Source organism: Sorex araneus, chromosome 2 (assembly GCF_027595985.1).
Source record: "Sorex araneus isolate mSorAra2 chromosome 2, mSorAra2.pri, whole genome shotgun sequence".
In the NCBI taxonomy this organism is placed as follows: Eukaryota; Metazoa; Chordata; class Mammalia; order Eulipotyphla; family Soricidae; genus Sorex; species Sorex araneus.
Genome location: NC_073303.1, coordinates 165957948 through 165976741, shown reverse-complemented (window position 1 = coordinate 165976741; position 18794 = coordinate 165957948).

The following is an 18794-nucleotide window of genomic DNA, read 5'->3' as shown; positions in this document are numbered from 1 at the left end:
AGAGAGAGAAGGAAAGTACCTGCCATCAATACAGGCTGGGGGGAGGGTGTGGCAGGAGAGAAACTGGGCACATTGGTGGTGGGGAACGTACACTGGTAGAGGGATGAGTGCTGGAACACTGCATGACTGCTGAAACATGACCATAATCAGCTTTCTAACGCTGTATCTCAAAGTGATACAATTTAAAAAATTATATACATACTACTCATGGCATATTCGATATGCCAAAAACAGTAACGATAGGTCTTATTCCCCTGACCCTGAAAGAGACTCCAATCGTTGGGAAAGACGAGTAAGGAAAGGCTGCTAAAATCTCAGGACTGGGAGGAATAGAGACGTTACTGGTGCCCACTCGAGTAAATTGACAAGCAATGGGATGACAGTGATACAGGTACAGTGATATACATACTTGTATCATAGTTTGATGCTCAAAGTAAGATATTGTGGAAATTAAATATTTATGACAAAAATTATTTCAAATCATAGATAAGATTGTATGTAGGGGCTTGAGATAAGGTAAAGTCATTAAGGTGCTTGCTTGTCTCGAATGTACCCCACCTTGTTGTATCCTCACAACATATATAGTCCTCGAACACTGCAAGGAGCAATCCCTGAGCACAGAGCTAGGAGTAAGTCCTGAGCACCACCTAGTGTGAGCCACTCCCAAAAATTGCTTTGAAGATTGTCTTTTTATTGACCTATAAATCGAAGTGTTCAAGCATATCTCAAAATAAATTTTCATTTTCTTATCAAAAATAGTTCACTATTTGCAGGTCAAAGAGATGGAACTATCAGAAGGTGCTTGCCTTGCACACAGGTCACCCAGGTCAAATCCCAAGGGCTCCCTAAGCTCCCCAAAAGGGGGGAAAAGGGTTACTATTTGTCACTTTAGCAAATAGAATTAAGAATTAATCTTGTTACTTGCTGGTAATAGTAATATGGTCAGGCGATGTGCCTTTGCAATTTAAAATTTTGCTCACACACACACACACACACACACACACACACACACACACACACACACACACAGAGTGACCTGTTTCTCAAAAGCTTTGTTCCTATAACTTTTCCACCTCATCAATCTAAGCCTCAGAAGTACAACTTAAAGACCTGGAAATAATATTATTTTTTCAAAAGAATTTAAAGAATATGGTTACAAAGAGAAAGCAAAACTTGTTATAATTTCCATTATTTCTATTTCTCAAATACAAATGTTTTTACTCTATTGCTTTATTATTTCTGTGTTACTATATTATTCATTACTAAAAAATACATATATATTGCACATAAGACAGTTTTCTCTCTCCTCTTTCATCTGCTAAATTTATCTGAAGAAGTGCAGAATGCTAATACTATCCAAAGATAGCCCAATTGCCTTTAAAGGAAAATATCTAGGAATCACCTGCTGGGCTGAAAATGGGCTTATAAAAATACAAGTGATAACAAATTGATGCAATAAAGACTATTAAGCTTTAAGCATTTTACCTACATTTCAAGTAAATTTAGCTAGAAAATAACAGAAAAGGGAGGAAAATACTTCAGAGAAAATAATACAACTCCACTCTAAATAAGATGAGGTAATCCCATTTTTGAGCTCCTGTCTTTGTCCTGGAAGTCCCTTAGTTAGCTATTTCCCTGTGACAGTGAAGAATTTTGACATGTGAAATCTTAGAATATAATATATAGAGATACAAAAGGTTACAAATATTTTTCTCAAACTCCATAAAGGAGAAAAGGAGAGAATTCATTTATTTTTCAGATATTTCTTAGTGATAATTTTATATAACCTTATTTTGCTGAAATATGATCTGATATATATAATATACATATATTTATACACACACATACACACATAGTATATGAAAATTTGGCTTCCCTAAAACTTTATGATTTTTATTTGGGGGTCACACCCAGCAGTGCTCAGGGCTTACTTTTGGACTCAGAGGTAACTCTTGAGAAGGTTCAGCAGACCTTAATGGGTGCTGTGGATCAAACTCAGGTCAGTTGCAGGCCAGGCAAGGGTTTTATCCACTGTCTTATTTCTCTGACTTCTGAAACTAGTTTAAGTTAGAACTCATAAGGCATATTAGGTTCATTGCATTATATGGACAAAGTCACTTTGTTAATATTCCAAGAAGCCAAGAAGAATGAGAGTATGGATTTAAAAGATAGCTGCTAAGACAAGGAGTATAACATATTTCTACCATGCATCAGGTTCTGGGGCCAATTAGTGATACTGCCTGGCTTTCCTAGCTGCCCCCTGACAACTGCATGTCATCCCCCCAGCAGGACTGAGTACCACATTTCTGAGAGTAGCCTGGGGCTTGCTTAGGACTGTTTGTCATGGCCTCTAATAAAATAAAGTAAAATAAAATAAAGACAAATAAATGTGAACTCTTACCAACCTTTCTTTCCTTCATGACCCTTCATTTGACCATTGCCTCACATATTAACTGATCTTCTGTTAACTCACCCTTCATTTTCCATTAGCCCCCTCACTTTCATCCCTCTAAGGGACACATTCTGTGTATTTTATCTGAATCTGTATTTCCTGAACTGCAATTCTCCTCCATTTCCACAGAGACATATTTTGCATTTTCTGTGATATCCTGAATTATTAGGTTACCAATAATGAAAAATACACACTTATAGACAAGTTTTATATATATACATATCATAGAAAAGTGAATACTTCATTATCTCAGTAATCTGACCATAATGTTATAACCACTAAAGTTAAAAAGTCAAAATTTTAATGAAGATAACAGATTTATTATAGATGTCTACATTTTTTAAACTCAGTATAAACCAAAAAAGCTGAACTGACATTTACAGAAATGCATGAAGCTAAAAATATTTAACATTGGAGTCAAAAAGAAAACTCAAAAAATTCAAAAGACTGGAGGGCATGTTTCATATATGTGAAGTCAGGTTTGAGTCTCACTTCTTATGGTTCAGGAGAACTATAAGAAGCAACTAACACTGAGACAATATTAACCCCTGAGCACAAACAGTTGTGGACTTGTCACACACTCCATATTAATATTTGTAGTTCATTTGGGGAGAAAGATTGGGGACAAACCTGGCTCTGCACTCAGAAATTGCTCTTGGCAATGTTTGGGGGACCACATCGGATGCCAGGGATTAGACCCAGGTGCACCATTGTGCCAGACAAGTACATTATCTGCTATACTACTGCTCCAACCCTGTAGATTATTTTTTAATGAGATAGATATTGGGTTCTTCATTCACATAATTGCTTGGATGGTCTTTACATATCTAAGCTGAGACATAATTAATGTTAATAAGTACCATTTTGAAACTTGAATAGACCTTGGAGATCATCCAGTCCAGTTATAAATCGTTACCATAGAGAGGAATTAGGTCAAAAATAGATTAAACACTTGTCTAAATCATACTGCTAGTTAGTTTACCAAATTTGGATTACAGCCCACATCAGAGGCTTAAAATAGCTATGATAGTAATAATGTAGAAGAGTAGATTGAATGACAAATAGAAAATCAATTCCAAATACCATTTTATCCAATGCACTTTCTATCATACCAAACTTTTCCCTTATAATTTGATTAATCCTATTCATTCTAAGTAACGAAATGTGCATAAAAATAATAAGCTATTTCATGCTTCTTTAACTTGACTTCTGTTATTCCAGTGGAATAGCTCAACTTCTTTAAATGAATGCTGTATTTTTATCTTAACCAAGGAAGCTTGTTTTGTGACAATCAGAAATTCAGATTTATTGACACTGTTAAAGATAATAGCTTATATATGATACCTTTTAGTCCATTGATGAACTTTTTAGCTAATAATTTTATATTTATGTGCATTTTATCTAACTTGAAATTTAAACATTTATTTATATAAAACTCCTAAATTTGCACACTATTCCCTTACCCCCACAACACTTACAAATGAAAATTGTCTTTGAAATGTGTTCTGAAATAACATGACAGAAAATATAAAACTAAAACCCTGTATTTCATTCCATCATAAAATGTTCACTAATCTGCTTTATTAAGCATTTTCTTCTAATTTTCTATTATATAAAATATTGATGTTCCTATCTTGAGAGAAAAGAGAATAGTTGCTAATATAATTGAAATTATAATGAGTGCCTCTAGTGAAGATTAGAGTATAAGAAAAGGAAAGAAACATGCTGCTTCAAATAATAGATGGAATTTGTAGACAGTCAAACCCATAATGTTAACATTTGGGGAACCACAGAGACAGAGATGCTAAAAATGTTTTTAAAATATTTACCAAACACCAAAATATTAAATAGTATAATGTTTGCTTTTAGCAAAAGGGTGAAACAAATAGTATCAGACAGTTATCTAAAAATTGGATTCACCTTCAAATAAATTTGTGTTTTAAATATAAAGCGTGGATATAAAGTGGATAGATAAAGATAAAAATTGTGGTTATACCACACGCAAAAGAATGGGCTTAGATCTCGACTTGACACCGCGCACAAAAATCAGATCAAAATGGATTAAAGACCTCAACATCAGACCACAGTCCATAAGGTATATCGAAGACAAGGTCGGCAAAACCCTCCACGATATTGAAGATAAAGGTATCTTCAAAGATGACACGGAACTAAGCAATCAAGTAAAAACAGAGATCAACAAATGGTACTACATTAAACTAAGAAGTTTCTGCACCACAAAAGACATAAGGACCAGAAAACAAAGGCAAGCTACAGAGTGGGAAAGGATATTCACCCAATACTCATCCGATAAAGGATTGATGTCAAGGGTATACAAACCGCTAATTGAACTCTACAAGAAGAAAACATCCAACCCCATCAGAAAATGGGCTGAAAAAATGAACAGGAACTTTTCCAAGAAAGAGATATGAATGGCCAAAAGATACATGAAAAAATGCTCTGTGTCACTAATCATCAGGGACATGCAGATCAAAACAACTATGAGATACTACCTCACACCACACCACAGAGAATGGCACACATCCAAAAGAACAAAAGCAACCACTGTTGGACAAGATGTGGAGAGAAAGAGATCCTTCCACACTGCTGGTGGGAATGCCGACTGGTTCAGCCCCTTTGGAAAACAATATGGACACTTCTCAAAAAATTAGAAATTGATTTTCCATTTGATCCAGCAATACCACTTATGGGAATATATCCTGGAGAGGCAAAAAAGTACAGTCGAAATGACATCTGCACTTATATGTTCATCGCGGCACTGTTTACAATATCCAGAATCTGGAAAAAAACCGAGTGCCCAATAACAGATGACTGGTTAAAGAAACTTTGGTACATTTATACAATGGAATACTATGCAGCTGTTAGAAAAAATGAAGTCATGAATTTGGCATATAAGTGGATCAACTTGGAAATATCATGCTAAGTGAAAGGAGCCAGAAAGAGAGGGACAGACATAGAAAGACTGCACTCATCTGTGGAATATAAAATGGCAGAGTAGGAGACTAATACCCAAGAATAGTAGTTTATAATACCAGGAGGTTGTCTCCATGGCTTGGAAGCTAGCCTCACATGCTGGGGGTAAGTCATCCCATATAGAGAAGGGAACACCAAGTAAAATGTGATTGGAAATCCCTAGCGGGGAGGGAGATGCACGCTGAAAGTAGACTAGAGACTGTACATGATGGCCACTCAATACCCCTATTGCAAACCATGCCACCCAAAAGGAGAGAGAGAGAGAACAAATTGGAATGCTCTGCCACAGAGGTGGAGTGGGGTGGGGGGGGATGGGATAGGGGGGTGGGAGGGATACTGGGTTCATAAGTGGTGGAGAATGGACACTGATTGAGGGATGGGCTCTTGAACATTGCATGAGGGTAAAACAAGCATGAAAATGTGTGAATCTGTAACTGTACCCTCACTGTGACTCACTAATTAAAAAATCAATAAGTTATAAGAAAATAAAAAAACAAAAAAATAAAAGTAAATCTGAGTCTAGATTCTTTTCTGAAGATTGCAAAAAAAATTGTGGTTATAAAGAACATATTCCTAGTTGATTTATATTTAGTTTTGTTTGCATATATTTACACTCTCTTCACATTATAAATGTTACCTTTAATGTTTTTGCATTTAAAAGATAAGCAGAATGATTTTACTCCATATTTCAGGTATGTCTTACTTTCCTTTTCTATTGGGGAAATGGGATAATTCCCATGGATTATCCAGCATTAAATACAGTTTCATTATCTCTGTTTATTGAGACAGTATTTGACTCTCAACTTGATGGTGACTATAAGACACTACCTAGTAAAGGGAAAAAAAAGTTTTTCATTTTGATACCAAGAAGTCATTAGGATTAACAAGTTAATGTTTATCAAATTACTCTGAACACTCAAGTGTATGGTTCTGCATTAGTACAAAGGATTATCTGGTAAGCCAAATTAGCAGAAGTGAACAGCATGGCAAAACAAGAATCATCTGCTTTTAGGAATTAAGTAATTATATATAATTAATGGAAAGGAATAATAATTAGTGAATACATAATACTTACACAATAATCAGTTAACACTTTAAAAATAATTAACTTTCCTAATGACCATTTTCAACAAAATTAATGTAGTCTGCATGAGTAGCTGGTGACAACTAAAATACTAATAGCTTCTCATTACAGCACTGCCAGAGGGGGCGGAGAGAATACAGTGGGAGCAAACCTTCATGTTTTTCATTAGTACACTCTCATGGTTCTTTCGCTGAAGAATATTAATAATCTTTCAGTAAAAGTACCTTTGATTAAATACAAGTAGAAAATATAAATTTGTATTTTCTATTCTATTTATGACATGAATATATAATTTCTGCATTTAAATGCATTCATTTCATAGAAGGTAAGTTTTAACTCTCACAGTTCATCTTTGGCATTTTTTTTTGTTACTTTATATTAGTCAATCTGCATCATTCTATCCCATATGTTAATATCTTTCAATTTTTAACTGCTATATTTTATCTCCTACATAGTCAGATCTCTTTTTTTTTAAGAAATGATTTGCAAGTAGGTCTTAAGTGTAAAAATATGGAATGACTTCCATTACAAACAGGATTAAGCACTACAGCCTGGCATTCAAATCTGACAAAATCCTATCCATCTTCTCTCAGAAATCTTACTTCACTGTTCAATTCATGCTTTTAAAATTAAAACTTAAATGAATTAAGTAACCATGCTATTTTCATAATGTTAATAATTTGGATATTCAGTGGTAAAAAGATGACATGGCTCAAGTTATTCTAAGTTATCACATTATAATAACTTTCTAAACCATCTATACCTTTTGATTAAGGTTAGTGTTCAGAAAAAAATAGCCAGTTACTAGTTAGCACAAGTGAAAGAACTAAGTCCTCTTTAAGGAAACAATGAGACTAAACTTTTTAATGTGACTACATCAACTTATAAGTGCTCTACTGTTATTGCCAAATCTTTTTGGAACAATGAGTATATGCTGTAGGAATTTGTCTTCTTTTAATACTCAGCTTTTGGACACATGCCCCAGGATATTACCAATTGGGTGGTCCTGGACTTGCCCATTGTAGACTCCTACATAATGCTCTTGGCAGAACTTCTATTGGAAGGGTTTCTGGAAGTTGACATTTAGTTAAACTATAAGAGGAGAAAAGATATGTGAGAGACTCAGTCGGCAGTATTGTCATAAAAGTTATTAGGGATGTCACTAGAATGAAAGAAAGCCCACTTTTCAAAAAGATGGGTCTCCTGAGAAGATGAAAAGGACATAAAGACATAATGAATTAAACACTACTGTGTTAGATACAGGGTCCTTAAAGTTATTTTCACAAATGCCTTATCTCATAAGCAAGTTCCAATGATATGAACTGACTACAGTGAGTCAAGGATTTGTGATAGAAAATGAGTGTTTTGACTGCTAGGTGGTCCACAAGATTCCCATTAATCCATTATCTAGACCCAGTTCCCAAATAAGTGCACTTATCCCATGATATAAATAAACCTAGTCACTGTACTGAAAGTCGCACTTATTATTATAAATATACTTAATTTTTATATTTGGAGGATAAAAAACTAGTTTTTATTGTATTTGATAAGTTAACATCAGACTGATATTAGTCTTCTCATTAGAATAATGTATGTTTGGATATTTATGCATCTTATGGTATTCAGCTTTCCTGAAAAAGGTGGGTCATTTACATTTGGGAGAAAGCTTCAGAAATTCCTTTACTCAGGCATTTGCATTTAACTTATTGGTGCTTGGTACAGTCTACATTTGTAACAGAAAGTGGATTTACAGATTACATTACTCAATTTTAACCAACAAGTGAATTTGTAAATTCTATTATCCCACTTCAGTTAAATTATGGATGCACAAAAAGGGCAAGTGGCTAGGATTACATTATTGTTAATGCTCCTATTAGTGTTTTATCAACCACCATACAAAGTAACATCATGAAAGTCTAATTAGATCTAACATCAGCAAAAAATGTTAGTTATCATGAAAACTATCACAAAAATAAATACGTTTCCATTGCCAGTAATAAATAGTCTTGTGCTAAGTGTGCTGTATATTGAGAGATTGGTTAATGATAATGGTATTTGCATAATAAATAGCTGGGGTGACCAAACATTTGGACACCGCTTCTCTACTTAAAGAGTCAGAAACAAACAAACAGTGGGTCAAGGACTTGATGGAAAACAATCCATCAATAAGAAATGTGATATATAAATCATGGGATAGTTATATAATGAAAGGCTACTTTGCAATAAAAAGGTACAAATACAATCAACAACTGGATAAACCACACTGTGCTTGGGGAGCTAGAAAAAGAACTCAATAACAAATTTCCATTTCTGGAAATTCAAGCTGAAAGTTTTGAATGATAGGAGTTTAAAAATTGGTTTCGGGGCTGGAGCAATAGCACAGGTGGGTAGGGTGTTTGCCTTGCACACAGCTGACCCAGGTTCGATTCCCAGCATCCCATATGGTCCCCTGAGCACTGCCAGGGGTAATTCCTGAGTTCAGAGCCAGGAGTGACCCATGTGCATTGCCGGGTGTGACCCAAAAAGAAAAAAAAAATTGGTTGCTAGGGGCTCAGAAACAACTTTAGACTTTGCATGATGGTAAAAGTAATCCCCTGTCTGCTGTCATATTGGTTGCAGTACATAATTTATCTGAATTTATAAAATGATTTATTTGCAATCTGTAGATTTAATTGGGCTTAAAACTTATCTCAATAGAGATTTCATTGCACTTTTATCCGAGGTTTTCATATTATTGCTCTTCTTATATGTTGTTGTGACTTCATTCATATGTCCATCTCTCTTCATGAGTTTAAAAGGGGTGAGTGCTGTGACTTAATTATTCCTGTTTCATTCTGCTACACAAAGAATATCCATGGAGCTGGCGCAAAGCTGGTGTCGTTGAAGAAATAAATGAATGAAACAGGTACTCATGTTTTATTTACAAGTTGTAAATTATCCATTTAATTAGTGAACAGGTCTCCACAACAACTCCGTGAGGAAGCTTCTCGTTTCTCCTAGAACAACAATAAATAAATGTGTCCAAATCCCCAAAGGCACCTTCATCTTTAAATCTGTCTGCTTTGGGTTCTAATTCCAGATGGGCCTCTATCTACCTGAAGGGCCTGAAATAAATCAGTTAACCTCTCAGGATTTATTTTCTTCTCCATGTAAGTGATGATAATAAGCCCAGTGCAAACAGTGCTGAAATTATGTTATATTACAAATTATGACATATTATGAAACATATAATATACATGTCACAAATGTTACCTTTTTCCAACATTACCTAAACTCTGTGAGTGCATTTTTCCTGTATTCAGAAAAAAAAGTAAAAAGCCCAATTTCTCTCAAACTTTAAGTGTGTTTGCAGATGGCCAAAGAAGTTCAATAATACAAACCTATTGTTCCTGCATAGTTTAGAGTTGCAAGATATTTCCCCATTCTCTTATCTTTAATTTGGCATAACAGGTTGGGGGAAGCTACACTGAGAAGTATTAAGCGCCACACCTGTCATGGCTTGTGTGTATAAACTCTAAAGCCACTAGAAACTTCCTCCCAGAGAACACCAGAACTCTTTCAGGATATCGAAACCAAATTTAACATTTGCTTGCCAATTCAATTTTAAGAGAAGGCTGAGTCACCTAAGAACTTCTCCCTTTCCACACTCTGATTATACTCCCAAGACATCCAACAACGCAACATGACCATTGTGAAGGCCCACTGCTTCCAAAGATGCCCCATTAAAGAAGTAAAAAAATTGGATGGGACCAACACTAGCAGCTGAAGTGTGTTCTATTTTCACTATAAATATCTTGTTTTAAAAATATATCTGCTGTGTTTTTATTTAGAGTGATAAAACTAAACTCTAAACTTACAGGTTTCTCTAGGCTGACTGCATAAGAACTCTTGAATTTCACAAGTCTATGACAAGCCCTAGCTTCCTTATTTGAAGCATTTCACAGCTCAGCCTACAGATGACAGATATAATAAGCTCTGAAAGTTTAAGTTCATGAAATGATATTTACCAATTCATGAATATATGCTCTCCATTCAAACTTGGTGTGTGCAATTTTAGGAAGAAAAGTTTGAAATTGAGAACTAGTTTTTCAAAAATTAAAATTTTAATAATTTAATACAGTAATTTTTCTAGAAGTTTTCCATTCTCACCACATTTTCTAACTTAATAAAATAATGAATGTAATAGACTGCCTCACTGTATCACTGTCATCCCATTGTTCATCACTTGAGAGGGCGCCAGTAACGTCTCCATTCATCCCTGTCATCTGCTAGTGTAGCCCAGTGGCATATTGGGGGTTCTTTCAGGGTCAGGGGGAATGAAGACCATTGTTGTTACTGTTTTTGGAGTATTGAGTATGCCATGGGTAGCTTGCCAGACTCTGCCGTGTGGGCAGGATACACTCAGTAGCTTGCCATGCTCTCCAAGAGGGACAGAAGTTTTGGGGGCGGCCTCTAATTACCTTTACAGGTGTTCCCAGTAGAAGAAATAATTTTTGCATAACTACATGACCCAAAGCATGAATGAGATTTTTATTGGATATGCTAGAGGAGAATCCACGTAACCTCGGATGATTGTCAATATCAATGTAGCCTCTTAGGATATTGTAAAAATGACCAAAACTAGTTATTTCCTGTATATCATGCTTTCAAATGAATTGACTGAAGCAGAGTCAGGCTTTTGGCTACGATTGGCTATAGAAATAGTCAATGCAATAGTCAGTCAACCAAACTAGTGCAGGTCAGAAGTGAGATTAAGAGCCTCAAACCATTCAGGATTTTGATGAAGAGGTCTGACCATCTCGTAGGTGGGTGGCCACTCGGTCTTTTAACGTCCCGTGGAATCCAGTCCATAACAGCTCTAATCCAGCGGTCGTCTCTAAATCGCATTACGTGTCTGTCCCATCTGATTTTCAACGTTGGCAAATGAGACAGCATCCCTGATTCTTGACCATCGATGAAGGTCGGAACTCCAGATTCCTTCTCTCACTTGAGTGAAATGTGATATTCCAAGCAGAGCTCTGTGATTTCTCTTTGGGATGTCGAAGAACATCAGGGACTAGTTTGTTTTTCATGAACATTGTCTTGGTGAGATTCAGAAATATAGTCCGACCATTCCACACTTGCAGTCGAAGTCGGCCAGCATTTGTGCCACTTGGCTAATGTTTTGTGTTATAAGAACGATGTCATCAGCGAAGCAGAGGTGGTATAGTGGCCGACCATCCATCTTCACTCCCATTCCAGTCATTCCAGTCATAGCATGATGTTTTCGAGGGTGGCACTGAAGAGTTTCGGTGAAATGGTATCACCGTGCCAAAAATCTCTCTTTACGTCAGTGGTCACTTCCTTGTAGAATGATGAGATCCTGGTGGTGAATCCATAATACAGCTCACGGAGGATCTTGATGTACTGAGTTTGAACGCCCTGTTTGGCTAGGGCTTCCATGACCGCTTCAGTCTCAACAGAATTGAAGGCCTTCTTTAAATCAATGAACGTTAGACAGAGCAGCATCTTGAACACTCTCGAAACTTCAATGAGCTTGGCCACTGTGTGGATATGGTCAATCATGCTGAATCCATGCAGTAGAGTAATATCACAAAATAAAATCATATCATTGACATCATAGATCTTATTTCTTATTTGTGACTTTCTTTACTACCGAGAACATGTTTATGGAAGTGTGTTTTGAAGGAACTAAAGGAATTTATTTAGCAATCAGTTGATTGTGAAAATGGAATGATCGAGAGAATACTAATTGCAAGGAAATAAATTATATAGTTTGTTGTACTAAACTCACATTTTCTTAAGTCTGTATCTAGATTTAAAGTAGAGCTTTTGTTTTAGAATAAAACAAAATAGAATAAAAGATCAGCAAGTGCAATTATTAAAGATCTTCTCACTTCAATTGGAAACTGAATTCAACCCCTTCAAAATAAGAGAGAGAAAAGAAAAACTCAGAAACCAGAAATAACTTAACACAAATGCTTTTCAGCCAATAAAAGAAAAACGTTATATTATAGCCAAACTTCTAAGGAAAAATATTAAATAATAGTGTGGAATAGAATGTAGAAGTATTCTAAAGTAGATAGCAATTTTATATAGTTAGTAGAAACTTATATGGGTTTTTATTTTATTAATACTATTTAATAATTACTATTATTATTACTTTCCCCATAATTTTCTTTATTAATAATGTAAACTCTGATGCAATTTACACAAATGTGATACTTTCCCATAACATATGCTGCTTTAGTTATAATGCAAATAAAAGTATAAAGGAAATAATAATGGCAAAAAGATAAATAATATTTTATAACTTATGATTGGATTTTGCAGCAAGCCTTGCTTACGGTTCAAATTTTATCAAGTCTATGTGTTTATATGTTCTAATTACCAGAGCAGGTATTGTCTCAAATTTTAGTCTTATCTTTCTGATTTTGGTCCTCTTTTACTTACAGTAATTTAAAGACTAACTGTATTTTGCCACTCTCAACAGTCTTTCTCCTCTGTATCTGGTCCTGAAATGTTTACTCCTTTTACATTCAGCTTTCTTGCATAGTGACTTCACAAGAGTTTCTAGATGACGGCACTTTTTGGCTGACTTTCCTCTCTATTCTCCAGTCGCTGACAAACCTTGTTCTGTTTTCCTTATAACCTTCCTCAGATGCTTTGTGCAAGTTACATTTTGGTTTGGAGGGTTTTAACTGGTTTTATAAAGATCACGATCACGATCACAAAATCCCCGTTAATCTTAATCATCGATTTCTCGAGCGGGCTCTGTAACCTCTCCCTTCGTCCTTTCCCTGAGATCTTAGAAATCTCTCTGGACTTGGCCCTCCCAACTATGTCGCACTGGAGGCTCTTTCAGGGTCAGGGGAATGAGATCCAGCTTGTTTCTGGATTTAGCATATGAATACACCATGGGAAGCTTGCAAGGCTGTCCCTTGTGGGCAGGAAACTCTCAGAAGATTGTCAGTTTCTCCCAGAGGGAGAAGTAGGCTACAAGATAACTGGGAGCTCACTTTTAAGTCTCTGGGTGTTGACCATTGATGGGATTACACACACCTGGGTTCCTCTGCTGGTACCTTCATGCATAAGGCCTGTCAAACATGTGGAGAGAGGCCTCGAGCATGGCTGTAGCTAGGTTTCGGTGGTGGTCTTCGGCCACCGGGAGCTCTGCTAGAGGTGAGGAGGGAATCTGGAGCCCATCCCCTCTGAGGGGCCCCGGGGAAGACAGCCAGGCCAGACATGCGGGCAAGAGACTCTCTGCATTATAAAGATAATCCATTCAAACCAACAACTAATTAGTCATTGGGAGAGAAAGCAAAATTTATCTGAAAAGAAATGGCAAGGGTCAAACAAAACCTTGTTTCCCAAAAAAATATTGCATTAAAATAGCTATCAGTTTACTTCAGGACTAACAAACAGTATGAATTAGATCATTTGAAGATATCCAAGAATCTAACTTAATATTAGCTATAAAATTCAAAAAAAAGTTTAAAGAATAATTAGTCTCAAATTTTCCATAAATGGCATATGTATGGAGCTTCATTGATTAACAGGATTATTTTTCATTGACCCACACTTCTAATGTAAGACAATTTAATTTAATCTGAATCATCAAACATTGAGTGGTATTCTGCAAATTAACTAACAACCTAGTCATTCATACTAGATATTGGGGGAGGTATCACTGTCACTGTCCTCCCGTTACTCATCGATTTGCTTGAGCAGGCACCAGTAATGTGTCCATTGTGAGACTTGTTGTTATTGTTTTAGACATATAGAATATGCCACAGGTAGCATGCCAGGCTCTGCCGTGGGGGCGAGATACTTTCAGTAGCTTGCTGGGCTCTCCAAGAGGGGCAGAGGAACAGAACTTGGGTTGGCCACGTGCAAGGCAAACGCCCTACCCACTGTGCTATCTCTTATTATAGAATTTGTTCTTTTCTGTCCAATTAGGAAGCAAAAAAAGATTTGCAACTGGATTCTACATGCTAAGACTTCTAGAGACTTTGCGATTCTAAATTATCCCTTAGTAGACTGGTTATTAATCCAGGTAATTAATGTTACTCTATAACTTTTAACAGAATATACTATTTTTAGGGTGTGGAATGCAAATTTGACTACAACATAATAAAAATAAAATAAGAATGCTGCTTAGTCCATATGCTCAATTTAAACCATTCAAGAAGAGGTTATTTTTTTTAATCTAAGGAAATAAAACAAGATAAAGCCTTGCATAGAAAGTGTGCCCATGAAAGTGAATTCAAATTGCATTGTAAGTTTGTTATTTAAACACAACCTTTTCTATAATATGAGATAAGTTTCTTTCCTCTCCAACCCCTCAGGTGTTTAGGTTATGGTGATAGAAAATTTTGAGGTCACCCCCTTTATCTGATAATACCAATGTATTGGATTGGATTGGTTGGTTTGTACTGATGATTTCTGAAACAATCAACATAACTGGATTCCATGGTATTTTAGATCTTAAATGATCCATAGAAGTCACCTGAAGATAAATGATTTTTTAATAGAAAATAAATCTTTCGACTAGTTTGGGAAAAGTTTAAATCATTTTTCTACCTCTTAGAGCAAAATTTTAATCCCCTAAAGCAAATTTTAAAAAAAAATGTGCATTTTTCTTGATTATTTCATTCTCATTCTATCTTTTGCTCCACAAAGCTTTTAAACACTAACACTGCTTTCCATATAGTGATCTCCTGAGGAATGTGTTTTCAGGATTTTCTGCTATAATTGCTATTCATCTAAGCAAAAATTATTTTAATCAATTCTGTTAGTTTGCATTTCATCAGAAAATGTAAAAATTTCAGCCCTAAGCTATTCTTTCAACGAATATTCTGTTTTTATTTGAACTAAAATTACTTTTCTTCAACATTTTAAATCATTGTTCTACAACACCTTTACAGCTCAAAATGCTATGAAAAGCCAAAAGGAAATGCTTCTCTTTTTGCTCTGAGTCCATATCTGAAGAAAAAGGATACAACTACAAATTTGGCAATTCACATCAAACTTATTTTTATTAGTTGGAAGGATGCTCTGCAAATTTCAAATGAAATACATAAATCACCCTAATAAACTAGATGGTTATTTTATGTACTGAAAAGATAATATACACAAATAAATAATATAAACCAAGACAGTATTTCAGTCACCATAAATAGTTGATTCAAACAGCTGAGTGAAAAAATAGAAAGTAGCACACAATAAAAGCAAAATAAATATTAGCAGTGTAAATTCTAAGGTTTATGTAAGAGTTTTACTTCCACATAAAAGAAAAAAATAATAAATGCAGACCACAGGGGCTGAAAAATCATAAGGAATAGTAAGTTTGACTAAAGTATGAGAAATAAACCAGTAAGAAACAATACTAGAAAATAAATACTTTTATTAAGCTTCTTTTTTCTTTGAAATAAGCATTCGTCTTCCCCTATATTGCTGTTAAATTTTGTCATTTCTCTGTAGCAGTAACCAATCCAATAAGAAGAAAGAAGAGAGAAAGAAAGAGAGAAAGATAGAAAGAAAGAGAGAAAGAAAGAAAGAAAGAAAGAAAGAAAGAAAGAAAGAAAGAAAGAAAGAAAGAAAGAAAGAAAGAAAGAAAGAAAGAAAGAAAGAAAGAAAGAAAGAAAGAAAGAAAGAAAGAAAGAAAGAAAGAAAGAAAGAGAGAGAGATGGAGGGAGAGAGGGAGGGAGAGGGAGGGAGGGAGGAAGGAAGGGAGGAAGGAAGGAAAGAAGGAAGGAAGGAAGGAAGGAAGGAAGGAAGGAAGGAAGGAAGGAAGGAAGGAAGGAAGGAAGGAAGGAAGGAAGGAAGGAAGGAAGGAAGGGAAAAAAGAAAGAGAGAAGGAGAGAGAGAAGAAAGAAAAAATTACTTCATCAAGTCTAAGGGAAGAAATTTACAGAATCTGGGAATTGAGGCAATGCATGCATAAATGGTAACTGGATTAAAAGCGGTCCAGTCAGCTTTTTTGATCATCTCCAGTAATGACTAATCTCAGTCACTGCTGGACCTGCAATGCCTCCAGCACTACTAAGTAACCATCTGAGTATTGAACTAAATGACCCTCCATGATTCTCAAATACTGTAGTATATCAATTGCATTTTAACATTTGCACAGCTGCTTATTTGGTTAAATGTGGGCAATTCCCTAAGTCCTCATTTGATTTTGGAATGTATCTGTTCACTTAAAGCACACTGTAATGTGCTGCTTCAGATAGTGTATTTGCACCAAGGGAATAGTTCACCAAACCTGTGCTCCCACAAACAAAATTTTCCCCCTTGGAGAAGTAGAGGAAGGCATTTACAGAGCAAGGCATTTACAAATGCTTCAATAATTTTAAAAAAATTTCTAATAATGGCTACTTTTAAACAGAATATATATATATATATATATATGAGTTAAAGAATAAAAAGCTCAAAATTTAAAAATTCCAGGTAACAAAATCAATCTCCAAATGATTTATGATTCAAATTATAAACTATCAACATGCCTTGAATTTTAAGATAGTCAAAAAAGCATTTTCTTCCAAAATAATAATACCTAACCTAAGTTTTACTATAGCCCTCTGTAAATAGGATTGACATCTTTAAAAAAAATCTATTTCAAGAGTTTTATGATAAATAGAAGAGCTAGTGGATGTAAAGTATATGTTCCCAAACCCAATAGTTCTAATATGTTCTGTGGTTGCTAACTATTATTATCAAGTGCCCTACTTAGAGAGAAGGAGGCACTTTAAAACCCTTTAAAGGAATTTGCAGCTTAATATATAAAAGCAGGAAGAAAGAAAAGCACAGTGAACAAAGATAGCAAACAACAAAGGCAAAAGACACTTACACTGACTTTACTTAGTTTGAGGAGCTATCTCTGTTTCAAGTTCTACATAGATGCTGGAAGGATAAAAGTTAATGCTCTGCTCCATTCCCGCACCCACCCTTCACAGATCATTCTGGTTGAAAAAGAGGCTACAGAAATAATCCAATTCTGGACATAATGGAAATCACTTAACACCCTGATATTTTTATTTGTGTATGCCTGGGGCACCTAGAAAATAGCAACTATTAAAAAAAAAGGGAAGTAATAGTCAAAAAATGGGTTTAAATATTTTTAAATAAATTTACATATTTGAGAAAACTTGCCGAAAATAGCCTCGCAAAACAAACTGGAATGACTAGAAACAAGTCTTTTGTATTTTTAAAGTACTTAGGAATGTATTTCCTTCAGAATTGAGTGGAAATGAGCAGGCATATAGCTACATAAATACGGGGCGGGCGGGGAGTTAATCTGAAAATCCTCCTAAATGTTGATATTTAGATATCAACGTTGCCAAATACCCCTTTAAGAAGAAAATTAGGTTTTTCCAGTTTCCTCAAAATTAAAGTTTTTGTTTCCTACCTAAAGAAACAAGGAAGGTAAAAAAAAAGAAAGAAAGAAACAAGGAAGGTAAAGACAGCAAAGAAGTAGAAACTGACCCCAAGGGGTTAATGAGGGTGGAAGAAATAGAAGGGAGACTGAGTTAGGTAGCTGGTCCAGCTGGGGCTCATTAATAGCAATCAAGGGCCACTATAAACAAAGCAGCAGGAAATAGAGAGGATCTACATTTTCCTGGCTTGGTAGCAGGAGCCATCTGGACAGAGGGAATTTGGCTTAAAACTCTCATAAGAGAACTTGGCTTTTTTTTTTTTTTATCCACTGCTGCATAGTAGGTCACTGAAGTAAACAAATTGAACCTGCTTATGCTATAACAGATTAAATTACTATTCCAAAACATAAAATCCCCAACGGTGTATGGCGAACTCAACACTCCAATACAGAATGCATTTTACAGCTAGGAAAAGTGGGTATAATTTCAGAAATAGCCAGGGTTACAAAGAAATGAGTCAAAAAGGGGTGGGAAGCTATTCATTTCTCAAATACGCATGGATTTTTATATTCTGCAGTTTATAAAAGAAATCACTGGTTATTTGTGAGCATTCGAGTCAGGAGCACTGGTGACCTTAATCAAATCTGAAAATATCTTAGGCAGTCCTGGGTCTGAGTCTGAGAGATGCCAACGAAATGGAAGTCAGTGACTGTCTGGGAATACAGAGGTCAGCTGGAAAGACTTTTCCTCCAGCAAACATTCTGATAGGTCACAATAGAAAGAGGGGCCGGAAACTAAGGCTTTTCCCAAGACCTTTCATCTGACAGTATATTTACAAACACCCCCCATGTCTATCTTCACTCCTGACATTCACCACCCAAACCAGATTCCC